Genomic DNA, 15,440 nt, shown 5'->3' with positions numbered 1-15,440 from the left:
CAAATAAGACAAGGTGTTGTTTACAATCATGTCCCAGGCGATTAGTGACAGGTCAACAACGCAATGGCCCCACCACAATTAGTGTGGGTCACACCACAATACACCACACCCCAACCCAGTAAAAAATATAGATGTAATTTTTTAAAACCTTTATTTAGCTAGGCAAGTCAGTTAAGAACAAATTCTTATCTTCAATGACGGCTTAGGAACGGTGGGTTAACTGCCTTGTTCAGGGGATTCGATCTTGCAACCTTCCGGTTACTAGTTGAATGCTCTAACCACTAGGCTACCCTGCCACCCCATTGTGTAGCGTCTTGGCAAAAGTTGCAACAGAGGGGGGAAATGCTCAAATCCATTTAAAAGTAATGAAAATCTATATATGCAAATGTGGTTCTTGATATGGTGCACTGCTAATTCTAGCAATGAGGGTTGTGAAGAAAGATCTGCTGACAGCTTGTGTAACCTGTATGACCCAGAGCAGCTGAAGTCAGTACATCACATGGTGATAGGAGCCAATGAAGGGCTCACAGTGTACCAACGAAGGGCTCACAGTGTACCAACGAAGGGCTCACAGTGTACCAAAAAGCAGTCAGACCTATAGTTTGGGGCGTACATCTAGGCAGCTGTGAAATACTAAGACTTAGCGCTAATATATATATATATTTAGGCATTTCACCAGAATATAAATAGGCATAACTGGAGGAAAGATTTATTTCTGTTAAAGGCCGAATGCAGCTGTTTTTCTTATTCTCAATATCAAATAATTTCTGGGTAACAAGTAAGTACCTTACTGTGATTGGTTTCAATCAAAATGGTATAAAATAGAAATAGCTTCTTAGCAAGAGCAATTTCTCAAGCAAAAATGTAGCAAGGACTGTCTGGGAGAGGTCTGAGTCGGGAGGGGAAACCTGAAAACAAGTTGTTATTGGCAGAGAGGTTCGGAACTCTCTTTCTTATTGGTCTATTAACTCATTTACCATGTGGTGATGTCACCAGGCCAAAACTCCATCCCTCCAAAACAGGGAGAAATTTCAGGCAGTCTTTTCAAACAGCTCTTACACTAAAAAGGCATTATCATAATTTTCACAATCTCACAGTATCATTCCAACCTCGCACTGTTGGAATACAGTGCCTATAGAAAGTATACTTCCCTCTTGAATTTCTTCACATTTTATTGTGTATCAAAGTGGGATTACAGTTTTTTTTGTCAACGATCTACACAAAATACTCTGTAATGTCATAGTGGAAGAACATTTTTACATTTAAAAAAAATAAAAGATTAATGATAAATAAAATACAAATATACCTTGATTAGATACGTATTCACCCCCGTGAGTCAAAACATGTTAGAAACATCTTTGGCAAGTGATTACAGCTGTGAGTCTTCTTGGGTAAGTCTCATAAGAGCTTTGCACACCTGTATTGTGCATTATTTGACCATTAATCTTTTCAAAATTCTTCGAGCTACGTCAAGGTTATGGAGCTAGATAGCAATTTTCAATTCTTAGACCATAGATTTTCAAACAGCGTTACAGCAGTCAAGTTAAGGCAGTCAAAACTGTAACTTGGCAACTCAGGAACATTCACTGTCTTGTTGGTAAGCAACTCCAGTGTAGATCTGTCTTTGTGTTGTAGGTTATTGTCCTGTTGAAAGGTGAATTCCTCTCCCAGTGTCATGGCTCCGACCGAAGGTGGCTCCCCTTCCCGTTCGGGTGGCCCTCGGTCGTCGTCTCCGGCCGACTAGCTGCCACTGATTCTTTCCTCCCCCTCCTTATGTGTTTATTGGTTACACCTGTTATGAGTTTGTGGTAATTAGTTGGGCTTTATTAGTCAGCCGTGCCGCCTGTTTCTTTGTGCGGGATTAATTATTGTAACATGTGTGTATGTTGGAGACGAACGTGTTTGTTTCTGTTCGTGGATTTTACTGGACTGTTTTCGTCCCCGCGTTTGGGGCATATGTTTTGAGCACCCAGTGTTTTGTGGGGTGGCCGTTGTTCACCGGGTGTGCATTAAAAGAGCACTATATTGAACTCTCTGTTTCCTGCGCCTGACTTCACACCTACGACACCCAGATCGTTACACCCAGTGTCTGGTGTCAAGCAGACTGAAGCAGGACTTCCTCTAAGATATTGCCTGTGCTTTGCTCCAACCTGTTTCTTTTCATTCTGAAAAACTCCCCAGTATTTGCCAATGTCAAGCATACCTAAACCATGATGCAGCCACCACCATCCATTTAAGGCACCTCATGGCAGTGCTAGAGGCGTCACTACAGACCCGGGTTCAATCCCGGGCTGTATCACAACCGGCCATGATCGGGAGTCCCATAGGGCGGCGCACAATTGGCCTAGCGTCGTCCGGGTTAAGGGAGGGTTTGGCCGGGGGGCTTTACTTGGATCATTGCACTTAAGCAACTTCTTGTGGCTGGCCGAGCGCATGCAGGCTGACCTCGGTCATCAAGTGAACGGTGTTTCCTCCAACACATTGGTGCGGCTGGCTTCCAGGTTAAGTGTTAAGAATCTTGGTTTGGCAGGTCATGTTTCGTAGGATGCATGACTTGACCTTTGCCTCCCGAGCCAGCTCAGTTCAGAAGGACAACTGCATCATTGATGTGTCTGGGTGGTTTACCACATAATCCATAGTATAATAATACAATATAATTATACATGACCATGTTATGCTTTCGAAACGCTCCTTAGTCTATGTAGTTCTGTAGAATCTGTGCTTTAAATTCAATATATGACTGAGGGACCTTACAGATGTTGTATGTATAGGGAGGGGCAGAGGAAGGGGTAGTTTTTCAAAATATCAAGTTAACCCCTTTTATTTCACACAGAATGAGTCTATATATCTTATATGATTTGTTAATTTTACTTATTTAGCCTTGCCTAACAAAGGGGTGAATACTAATTCAACAACTATACTTTAGTTATTTAATTTGTATTCATTTTTTAAAAAATATATAGAATTTTCTTTTCAGTTTGACATTATGACATTTTGTGTAGATCAATGACAAAAAATGACAATTAAATCTGTTTAAATCCCACTTTGTAACGCAACAAAATGTGAAAAAAAGTTAAATGGGGGGTAAACTTTTTCTAGACACATATATAAAACACAGGAAATCTTGTTTTTGAATGCACTGGGCCTTTAAAATGAAATACAGAGGGACAACCAAGCATTGTCTGATAAATCACAGTAAAAATGTCTGTATTTTTCACACATTCCCTCGCACTTCAAACCATTGTTGGCTACGAATATAACATAAAGACAACATTTTTTTTGTTAAACTGTGGAGAGAGAAATGCTGTTTCCACGTCATTTCAATTCCAAAAATCTATGTGATACCTTTGAATCAACATGGAAAACTGATTGGATTTTCAAAAAGTCATTAAGGTAAGGGCATTTTGTATTTTTTTTTCACCTAACTTTTAACAAAGGGCTCTGTTCTAGGCCCTCTCCTATTCTCGCTATACACCAAGTCACTTGGCTCTGTCATAACCTCACATGGTCTCTCCTATCATTGCTATGCAGACGACACACAATTAATCTTCTCCTTTCCCCCTTCTGATGACCAGGTGGCGAATCGCATCTCTGCATGTCTGGCAGACATATCAGTGTGGATGACGGATCACCACCTCAAGCTGAACCTCGGCAAGACGGAGCTGCTCTTCCTCCCGGGAAGGACTGCCCGTTCCATGATCTCGCCATCACGGTTGACAACTCCATTGTGTCCTCCTCCCAGAGCGCTAAGAACCTTGGCGTGATCCTGGACAACACCCTGTCGTTCTCAACTAACATCAAGGCGGTGGCCCGTTCCTGTAGGTTCATGCTCTACAACATCCGCAGAGTACGACCCTGCCTCACACAGGAAGGGGCGCAGGTCCTAATCCAGGCACTTGTCATCTCCCGTCTGGATTACTGCAACTCGCTGTTGGCTGGGCTCCTGCCTGTGCCATTAAACCCCTACAACTCATCCAGAACGCCGCAGCCCGTCTGGTGTTCAACCTTCCCAAGTTCTCTCACGTCACCCCGCTCCTCCGCTCTCTCCACTGGCTTCCAGTTGAAGCTCGCATCCGCTACAAGACCATGGTGCTTGCCTACGGAGCTGTGAGGGGAACGGCACCTCAGTACCTCCAGGCTCTGATCAGGCCCTACACCCAAACAAGGGCACTGCGTTCATCCACCTCTGGCCTGCTCGCCTCCCTACCACTGAGGAAGTACAGTTCCCGCTCAGCCCAGTCAAAACTGTTCGCTGCTCTGGCCCCCAATGGTGGAACAAACTCCCTCACGACGCCAGGACAGCGGAGTCAATCACCACCTTCCGGAGACACCTGAAACCCCACCTCTTTAAGGAATACCTAGGATAGGATAAAGTAATCCTTCTCACCCCCCCTTAAAAGATTTAGATGCACTATTGTAAAGTGGCTGTTCCACTGGATGTCATAAGATGAATGCACCAATTTGTAAGTCGCTCTGGATAAGAGCGTCTGCTAAATGACTTAAATGTAAATGTAAAAAAATGTAAATACAAAGACATGGTGAAACATTTTGTTGATTCACGCTGAATTCACGTTAGTTGACAACTCAACCAAATGTAAATGAAAACTTGACGTTGAACTGACGTCTGTGCCCAGTGGGATGGCTTGCTTTGCTTTAGCGAAACAGCCACTGGTCAAGTCAAAATCATGAGGATTATGTTTCTACCATTGAAAACCACAACAAACACATAAATGTGGGATAGAATGTTTCCCAACAACCAGGCCTGGTCTGTTGTCCATGTATCCTATCCAGAAGCCTTACAATATTACCAATAAATCAGTTCATCGGAGCTTGGCATGTGGGTGGATTGATACTGACACAAGTCTTGAAATGTAGGCCTTATACAAAAAAAGTAATTATTTTATTATATGCTATAGCAAGATCGCTTTATAATTGTAATAACACTATTTAGCAGGGTAGGGGATATCTCGAGGTATCAAGCTAGGTAAAAGACCCTTATATTATATAAATGTTCAGAGATTCTGTGAAGAAGAGATGTGATGTAGGCATTCACATTATATGTGACTGATTGGACTCCCTTGCTTCACCAGAGTAATAAAGTATTAGCCTATCATTCATAGCATGGCACAGTGATGCCTTTGGAAAAACAACAATAGGGACCCAGATGAAACCAGATGAAACCTCTACACTTGGATAAATCCTCCCCACAGGCTATAGCCATTATGTAGGCCATAGACAAACCATAGGCTAAAATGATAAGTGATATTCAGTTAAACTTGTTCAACAGCAATGAAATGAGAGTATGAGACTGCATTTGTCCTCATTTCGATAAGAGACAAGCTTAGAGAGAATATTCCAGATGCGCCTATTGCTGATAATAACACTTCAACAGAGCAAAGCTTTTGATTAGATTCATAACTATGAATTCATAACTATTTCTCTCTATATACAGTGCCTTCAGAAAGTATTCATACCCCTTGACTTATTCCACATTATTTTAGGTTACAGCCTGAATTCAAAAGGGATTAAACGGATATTTTTAACACCCATCTATACACAGTACCCCATAATGACAAAGTGAAAACATGTTTTTAGAAATGTTTGCAAATGTATTGAAAATGAAATACAGAAATATCTCATTTACATAAGTATTCACTCCCCTGAGTCGAAACATTGTAGAAGCACATTTCTGGGTAAGTCGATAAGAGCTTTCCACACCTAGATTGTGCAACATTTGCCCATTATTCTTTTCATAATTCTTCAAGCTGTGTCAAATTGGTTGTTGATCATTGGTAGACAGAGGGACAGCATTTTCAGGTCTTGCCATAGATTTCCAAGTAGATTTAAGTCAAAACTGTAACTCGGCCACTCAGAAACATCCACTGTCTTCTTGGTAAGCAATTCCAGTGTAGATTTGGCTTTGTGTTTGAGGTTATTGTCCTTCTGAAACGTGAATTCATCTCCCAGTGCATAGTGGAAAGCAGACTGAACCAGGTCTTCCTCTAGGATTTTGCCCGTGGTTAGCTCCATTCCTTTTCTTTTTTATCCTGAAAAACTCCCCAGTCCTTAACAAATACAAGCACACCCATAACATAATGCAGCCACCACTATGCTTGAAAATATGTAGAGTGGTACTCAGTAATTGTGTTGTATTGGATTTTCTCCAAACATAACACTCTGTACCTAGGACAAAAATGAATGGCTTTGCCACGTTTTTGCAGTATTACTTTAGTGCATTTTTGCAAACAGGATGCATGTTTTGGAATATTTTATTCTTTACAGTCTTTCTTCTTTTCATTCTGTCTATTAGGTTAGTATTGCAGAGTAACTACAATGTTGTTGATCCATCCTCAGTTTTCTGCTATCACAGTCATTAAACTATGTAACTGTTTTAAAGTAATTATTGACCTCATGGTAAAATCCCTGAGTGGTTTCCTTCCTCTCCGGCAACTGAGTTAGGAAGGATGTCTGTATCTTTGTAGTGTCACGTCCTGACCATAGAAAGCCTTTTTTTCTATGGTGGAGTAGGTCAGGGCGTGACTGGGGGGGTGTTCTAGTTTATTATTTATATATATATATATATATAATATATATATATATATATTATTTCTATGTGTAGTCTAGTTTTTTGTATTTCTATGTTGGCCTGGTATGGTTCCCAATCAGAGGCAGCTGTCTATCGTTGTCTCTGATTGGGGATCATATTTAGGCAGCGTTTTCCCACCTGTTGTTTATGGGATCTTGTTTTTGTATTGTTGCTTTTGAGCCCTACAAGGCTGTACGCTCGTTTGTTGTTTCTCTTTATTGTTTTGTTGCTGGTTCACATTTAAATAAATGATGATGAACCCAAATCACGCTGCGCCTTGGTCTACCCATTTCAACGAGCGTTAAAGAAGATCCCACCAACAACGGACCAAGCAGCGTGCACAGGAGGAAAGCCAGGAGTGGAGGACATCCTGGACGTGGGACGAGATTATGGCAGGAGACAGAAGCAGGCATGGAAGCAGGCGGAGGCAGCGAGGGAAGGACAGCGACGACGCCAGGGTTCGCGTCAATGACGCAAGCCCAAAAGACAGCCCAAAAATGTTTTGGGGGCACATTTTTACCCCTGAACTTATTTAGGCTTGCCGTAACAAAAAAGTTGAGTACTTATTGACACAAGACATTTCTGCTATCATTTTCTATTAATTTGTAAAAATGTCTAAAATCATCATTCAACGTTGACATTATGGGGTATTTTGCGAATAGGCCAGTGACACAAAATGTCAATGTAATCCATTTTAAATGCAAGCTGTAACACAATAAAATGTAGAACAATTCAAGGGATGTGAAAACTTTCTGAAGGCACAGTCAAATGAGGCAGTGTGAGTTGTGGATCTCTTGATAACGACTTTGATGATGTTTCGACAGTGTTATGTAAATTAAAAGGCTGTTATTCATGTGCAGCCACATAGCATGCATACATGAGCCAGGCGTGTTATATAACCAACAAACCCCCCTCATAGCCCAGTCAGAGGCTCCACTTCTGGCTACCTATCTTAGGGGTAACATGGTATGTGTTTGAAGGTATACAAGCAAAAGCATAACATCCATCTAGACATAGCACATCCAAACTTGTTGCACTTTTCTGTTTTTAATTCCAAATGTCTTAGATAATCTGGGCGGTACCATTGTGTACTATTATCATCAAATAAAGATGAAATACAATTGGGATAATAATATTAAAAAGTCTAATATATATATTGGATGTTGATATATACTGTAGCCCTATATATATATATATATATATATATATATATATATATATATATATATATACACACACACATTTTTATATAGTGCCAGTCAAAAGGTTGGAAACACTGACTCATTCAAGGGTTTTTCTTTATTTTTGCTATTTTCTACATTGTAGAATAATAGTGAAGACATCAAAACTATGAGGAAACACATATGAAATCATGTAGTAACCAAAAAAGTGTTAACAAAGTAGCCACCCTTTTCCTTGATAACAGGTTTGCACACTCTTGATATTCTCTCAACCAGCTTCATGAGGAATGCTTTTCCAACAGTCTTGAAGGAGTTCCCACATATGCTGAGCACCTTTTGGTTGTTTTTCCTTCACTCATGGTCTAAGTCATCCCAAACCATCTCAATTGGGTTGAGGTCAGGTGATTGTGGAGGCCAGGTCATCTTCTGATGCAGCACTCCATCACTCTCAAATAGCCCTAACAAAGCCTGGAGGTGTGTTTGTGTTCATTGTCCTTTTCAAAAACAAATTATAGTGGGACTAAGTGTGGCCGATGTGAAATGGCTAGCTAGTTAGCGGTGGTGCGCGCTAATAGTGTTTCAGTCGGTGACGTCACTTGCTCTGAGACCTAGAAGTAGTTGTTCCCCTTGCAAGGGCCGTGGCTTTTGTGGTGCGATGGGTAACGATGCTTCGTGAGTGACTGTGGTTGATGTGTGCAGAGGATCCCTGGTTCAAGCCCAGGTTGGGGCGAGGAGGGGGACGAAAGCTATATTGATGCTGTTGACCTGGATCACTGGTTGCTGAGGAAAAGGAGGAGGTCAAAAGGGGGTGAGTTGGAAGAAGTAGAGATGGGAAGAGGTATCGTTGCAGAATGCTGTGGTAGACATGCTGGTTAAGTGTGCCTTGAATTCTAAATAAATTCTTGACAGTGTCACCAGCAAAGCACCCCCACACCATCACACCTCCTTCTCCATGCTTCATGGTGGGAATTACACATGAGGAGATCTTCCGTTCACCTACTCTGCATCTCACAAAGACATGGTGTTTGGAACCAAAAATCTCCCATTTGGATTTATCAGACCAAAGGAGAGATTTCCACCGATCTAATGTCCATTGCTCGTGTTTCTTGGCCCAAGCAAGTCTCTTCTTCTTATTGCTGTCCTTTAGTAGTGGTTTCTTTGCAGCAATTTGAAGGACTGATGAAGGCCTGATTCACGCAGTTTCATCTGAACAGTTGATGTTGAAATGTGTCTGTTACTTGAACTCTGTGAAGCATTTATTTGGGCTGCCATCTGAGGTGCAGTTAACTCTAATGAATTGATCCTCTGCAGCAGAGGTAACTCTGGGTCTTCCATTCCTAAGGATGTCCTCGTGAGAGTTAAAAGTTATTGAAATGTTCCATGTTGACTGACCTTCATGTCTTAAGTAATGATGGACTGTTGTTTCTCTTTGCTTATTTGAGCTGTTCTTGCCATAATATGGACATGGTCTTTAACCAAATAGGGCTATCTTCTGTATACCTCCCCTACCTTGTCACAACACTACTGATTGACTCCAATGCATTAAGAAGGAAAGAAATTCCACAAATTAACTTTTAACAAGGCACACATATTAATTGAAATGCATTCCATGAAATGCATACCTCATGAAACTGGTAGAGAGAATGGCAGGATTGTGCAAATCTGTCATCGAGGCAAAGGATGGCAACTTTGAAGAATCTCAAATCTAAAATAGATTTTGATTTGTTTAACACTTTTTTGGTTAGTACATGATAGTACATGAAAACCCTTGAATTAGTAGGTGTGTCCAAACTTTTGACTGGTACTGTATATATACATATATCCTTTTTATAAACATTAATGACTTCTTGTTTTTCCTTTCTTTTTATCTTCATAAAACTCTATATTATTTTGCTGCTGTTGGAGCAAATCATTTTTGCTAGTGATGTAGAAAAATATCAATATTCCTCCCAGTTCTGTTAGGCCTCTATACACGTATATACACTTTAAAGGGCTTTAACGTAGTCCGAAATTAGACTTGAACTGAATCACCAGTTTATTGTTTTGACTTTCAGGACCTTGGACAAGAGCTCAGCGGTCCGCGTCGCTGATCAAAACCACCGCGCGCTCTGAGCCCTTGACAGCTTCCGCGTCTGCTTAGCCAACTACATCTCGAAAGGTCAGTTATTCGGGAGAATAGCACGCTAGTACATCTCAGCGCCCGTGGCTTTTGAACTGCGACGGTAGGCTTACTCTCAGATGTACCCTGGCTATTGCATGCAAGGCATAGTCTGCGGACACCTGTTGTCCCTAGGTTAAAGTAGTCTTGCGCAGTCTTATTTGATGTTTGCTAATTAAAAAATACTGTAGCCTATATAGTTTGGAATCACTCTTTGGATTACATATAGAAAGGACACATGGGTTAAGCGCTGGCCTACATTGAAAATACTGAGAAGGGGCAATGTGTAACAAAAACGTAACTAACACAAATCTTAAATAATATGTTGGGCAAATGTGAAGAGAACAACCACGATACCGCTAGGAAGACTTGCTCCTAATGTTTCACTCCCGCGCCCTAATCATTTCAACCCAAGTAATCAACCAAAGAGTTGTTCTGAACATGATTACCGAGTGGGGGAACTAATCCTCCGGTGCGCGCGCCACCGTGATTTCCAAACAACATATGCAACGCATTAAGGTAAGGTTCGCACAGTTTCGAAGACCCTTTCCCAAATTACCATTATTTCAACGAACAACTATGAATAGTAGCCATCCCTATAATCTTCTAACTGTAGTTGAAAGCACAAGTTTTGTTTCACAACTTCGTATGCCAAGTTAACTGCGTAATATAGGACATATGACATATGACTTATAGTCTTAGGCTATAATGAAAAACCTCAAATATATAAGCCTAAATATAATACCATTAATTGAATCCCATATTATATATTAAGTAGCCTATTTGAAAAATAAAATAGCCTGTTTACCCCTCCAAAAGGTTCAAACTAGGCTATGAGTCAACTACAATCAATAGCCGCATGTTAACGATAGCCTATACACTTTAGCTGAATTGTACAGTTTAAATGGGCTGTGTTTGATTAAAGAAAAATTGTAGGGCCAGTAGGCATCTAATTACATATTTTGTTGAGGTTAGGAACCGGCACTAGACAACAAAGGTAGATGAAATAGGCTACTTACATGTGAAACTCCTTTATTTACAGCATTGCTTCCCCCAGTCTACTTCAATACATTTAAAAATTTCCATCCACTGGTAGAGATACCCGAAGCAAGGCCTTGTCAAACACTCTTTAGACAATTCCAGACCATCCGAAACACCTTATTTCAAAAGCATTATAATTCAAGTATTAATGCAAGGTGCATCCCATGTTGGATGAAAAAAAACGCGCGGACTCAATTCTGCCAGTTGTTAACCCAACTCCTTATTAGGCAAATTCTTTACGGTTCTGAGTTGACCAATTAATATTTTATAACACTTTCAAATAAATTGTCTCCAAATAAATTATTTCATGTGCTCCGTCCAGAAACAGTCGTTGTCCACACAGCTGTTGATTTAGTCCAAGTAGGCTGTAACAACTTCATACGCGCGCCGGTGAGAGATTGAACGTTTTCAACATCTTCTGTAACCTCTCTCCGAAAAACCAGTCCGAACCATTTTGATTGCCCTTGAGCCGCGAAGTGAGGAACTAAGATTTCCCAAGGTAACGCCTACTCAGATTCGTCTGTACTTTTCGGACAGCACATCACATCACCGGCTGTGCATTTCATTAGGGCATAATAAAATGATAGTCGAGCATGCAATAATATGCTATTGCTACGACGTTTAAACAATGTATAGACGGAATGAGGATGAGCAAAGGTGTCTGGATGGTGAGAGAGTATTGTTAAAAACTCCTCGTTTGACGAGTCTGTAATCTTTCTGTCTTAGATGTGTCACAAATTGTCACACGTTATGTGCTACAGAACAGATTCCCTCAGATAGGCCTAGGTTAGTCAATTATGCTTTTAAATAGCCTATAGTTGAAATGTAGGCCTAGCCCTATGGGATAAAAGGATTAGGACATTTGATTGATCTTGAATATTATTATTAACTCAACTATCAGTGAATGCATACCTCATCCTGATGGAGACTGTATGGTGATTAATGGAATCGATTTTCCCCATTTAATTAGCAAGCTAACCACATAACTAGCCTATTTATGTAACCACCAGTTGTTCAGAAAGTGAACATTAGGATGTTATTTTGAAAATCTAGGCTCAATAGGATCATGAGGCTAATGGGGATTATGATGTTTTCATGACAACACAATGCTTTGTTTTTAATTCTGGGTAGATTTAAAGTAGGTCTATAACTTAGTTGAAATGGTTAGGACAATATGAGTCAGTAATACAATGTTTTATTGAGTTCACCCAGCAATCCAGTGGCCTATAATGTGTGTTGATGCCTTGCATTGTCTCAACAAATGTATTCCACACCTGGGTTCAGTGCCCCCTCTGCTGGTAAACGGTAAGAACAACCGTTTGTGTATTGCACCGACTAAGATACATTCCACAAGACCTACTACTAAGACTACTTGTTGGGTTAATATCGAATAAACACTGTGATTGAAGTAATAGCCTACATGTAGACCTGTGTTGTTTAGAATAGCAGCACTGTAGAAACTATTACACTCAACGGAACGACTTGATTAGTGTAGTGTCAACAACGCAGCCACTGCCAGCTAGCCTACAAAGTCAACAACGCAGCCACTGCCAGCTAGCCTACTTCAGCAGTACTGTGTCATTTTAATCATTTTAGTCAATAAGATTCTTGCTACGTAAGCTTAACTTTCTGAACATTCGAGACGTGTAGTCCACTTGTCATTCAATCTCCTTGCATTAGCGTAGCCTCTTCTGTAGCCTGTCAACTATGTGTCTGTCTATCCCTGTTCTCTCCTCTCTGCACAGACCATACAAACGCTCCACACCGCGTGGCTGCGGCCACCCTAATCTGGTGGCCCCAGCGCGCGACGACCCACGTGGAGTTCCAGGTCTCCGGTAGCCTCTGGAACTGCCGATCTGCGGCCAACAAGGCAGAGTTCATCTCAGCCTATGCCTCCCTCCAGTCCCTTGACTTCTTGGCACTGACGGAAACATGGATCACCACAGATAACACTGCTACTCCTACTGCTCTCTCTTTGTCCGCCCACGTGTTCTCGCACACCCCGAGAGCTTCTGGTCAGCGGGGTGGTGGCACCGGGATCCTCATCTCTCCCAAGTGGTCATTCTCTCTTTCTCCCCTTACCCATCTGTCTATCGCCTCCTTTGAATTTCATGCTGTCACAGTTACCAGCCCTTTCAAGCTTAACATCCTTATCATTTATCGCCCTCCAGGTCCCCTCGGAGAGTTCATCAATGAGCTTGATGCCTTGATAAGCTCCTTTCCTGAGGACGGCTCACCTCTCACAGTTCTGGGCGACTTTAACCTCCCCACATCTACCTTTGACTCATTCGTCTCTGCCTCCTTCTTTCCACTCCTCTCCTCTTTTGACCTCACCCTCTCACCTTCCCCCCCTACTCACAAGGCAGGCAATACGCTCGACCTCATCTTTACTAGATGCTGTTCTTCCACTAACCTCATTGCAACTCCCTCCAAGTCTCCAACCACTACCTTGTATCCATTTCCCTCTCGCTCTCATCCAACACTTCCCACACTGCCCCTACTCGGATGGTATCGCGCCGTCCCAACCTTCGCTCTCTCTCCCCCGCTACTCTCTCCTCTTCCATCCTATCATCTCTTCCCTCTGCTCAAACCTTCTCCAACCTATCTCCTGATTATGCCTCCTCAATCCTCCTCTCCTCCCTTTCTGCATCCTTTGACTCTCTATGTCCCCTATCTTCCAGGCCGGCTCGGTCCTCCCTCCCGCTCCGTGGCTCGACGACTCATTGCGAGCTCACAGAACAGGGCTCCGGGCAGCCGAGCGGAAATGGAGGAAAACTCGCCTCCCTGCGGACCTGGCATCCTTTAGCTCCCTCCCTCTCTACATTTTCCTCCTCTGTCTCTGCTGCTAAAGCCACTTTCTACCACTCTAAATTCCAAGCATCTGCCTCTAACCCTAGGAAGCTCTTTGCCACCTTCTCCTCCCTCCTGAATCCTCCTCCCCCTCCCCCCTCCTCCCTCTCTGCAGATGACTTCATCAACCATTTTGAAAAGAAGGTCGACGACATCCGATCCTCGTTTGCTAAGTCAAACGACACCGCTGGTTCTGCTCACACTGCCCTACCCTGTGCTCTGACCTCTTTCTCCCCTCTCTCTCCAGATGAAATCTCGCGTCTTGTGACGGCCGGCCGCCCAACAACCTGCCCGCTCGACCCTATCCCCTCCTCTCTTCTCCAGACCATTTCCGGAGACCTTCTCCCTTACCTCACCTCGCTCATCAACTCATCCCTGACCGCTGGCTACGTCCCTTCCGTCTTCAAGAGAGCGAGAGTTGCACCCTTCTGAAAAAACCTACACTCGATCCCTCCGATGTCAACAACTACAGACCAGTATCCCTTCTTTCTTTTCTCTCCAAAACTCTTGAACGTGCCGTCCTTGGCCAGCTCTCCCGCTATCTCTCTCAGAATGACCTTCTTGATCCAAATCAGTCAGGTTTCAAGACTAGTCATTCAACTGAGACTGCTCTTCTCTGTATCACGGAGGCGCTCTGCACTGCTAAAGCTAACTCTCTCTCCTCTGCTCTCATCCTTCTAGACCTATCGGCTGCCTTCGATACTGTGAACCATCAGATCCTCCTCTCCACCCTCTCCGAGTTGGGCATCTCCGGCGCGGCCCACGCTTGGATTGCGTCCTACCTGACAGGTCGCTCCTACCAGGTGGCGTGGCGAGAATCTGTCTCCTCACCACGCGCTCTCACCACTGGTGTCCCCAGGGCTCTGTTCTAGGCCCTCTCCTATTCTCGCTATACACCAAGTCACTTGGCTCTGTCATAACCTCACATGGTCTCTCCTATCATTGCTATGCAGACGACACACAATTAATCTTCTCCTTTCCCCCTTCTGATGACCAGGTGGCGAATCGCATCTCTGCATGTCTGGCAGACATATCAGTGTGGATGACGGATCACCACCTCAAGCTGAACCTCGGCAAGACGGAGCTGCTCTTCCTTCCGGGGATGGACTGCCCGTTCCATGATCTCGCCATCACGGTTGACAACTCCATTGTGTCCTCCTCCCAGAGCGCTAAGAACCTTGGCGTGATCCTGGACAACACCCTGTCGTTCTCAACTAACATCAAGGCGGTGGCCCGTTCCTGTAGGTTCATGCTCTACAACATCCGCAGAGTACGACCCTGCCTCACACAGGAAGCGGCGCAGGTCCTAATCCAGGCACTTGTCATCTCCCGTCTGGATTACTGCAACTCGCTGTTGGCTGGGCTCCCTGCCTGTGCCATTAAACCCCTACAACTCATCCAGAACGCCGCAGCCCGTCTGGTGTTCAACCTTCCCAAGTTCTCTCACGTCACCCCGCTCCTCCGCTCTCCCACTGGCTTCCAGTTGAAGCTCGCATCCGCTACAAGACCATGGTGCTTGCCTACAGAGCTGTGAGGGGAACGGCACCTCAGTACCTCCAGGCTCTGATCAGGCCCTACACCCAAACAAGGGCACTGCGTTCATCCACCTCTGGCCTGCTCGCCT

At 43.3% G+C, this 15,440-nt stretch overlaps 1 protein-coding gene across 5 annotated transcripts in view; it reads right to left on the bottom strand.

The window, feature by feature from the left end:
- scn5lab (sodium channel, voltage gated, type V-like, alpha b) overlaps positions 1 to 11,626 on the bottom strand; it is a 207,717-nt gene extending 196,091 nt beyond the window's left edge. For 3 of the 5 annotated variants that reach the window (XM_052503846.1, XM_052503849.1, XM_052503850.1), the window contains exon 1: positions 10,945 to 11,625. The gene's annotated coding sequence lies outside the window, so the exon portion shown is untranslated. Of the gene's footprint in view, positions 1 to 10,944 lie in introns of all 5 variants that reach the window. The other 2 variants (XM_052503848.1, XM_052503851.1) reach the window with 2 other exon arrangements.
- Between the last annotated feature and the right edge of the window lie 3,814 nt (positions 11,627 to 15,440).

The sequence above is a fragment of the Oncorhynchus keta genome, chromosome 4, assembly GCF_023373465.1.
Source record: "Oncorhynchus keta strain PuntledgeMale-10-30-2019 chromosome 4, Oket_V2, whole genome shotgun sequence".
In the NCBI taxonomy this organism is placed as follows: domain Eukaryota; kingdom Metazoa; phylum Chordata; class Actinopteri; order Salmoniformes; family Salmonidae; genus Oncorhynchus; species Oncorhynchus keta.
Note: the sequence above shows the minus strand (reverse complement) of the source record. Positions and strands in the feature narration are given on the sequence as shown.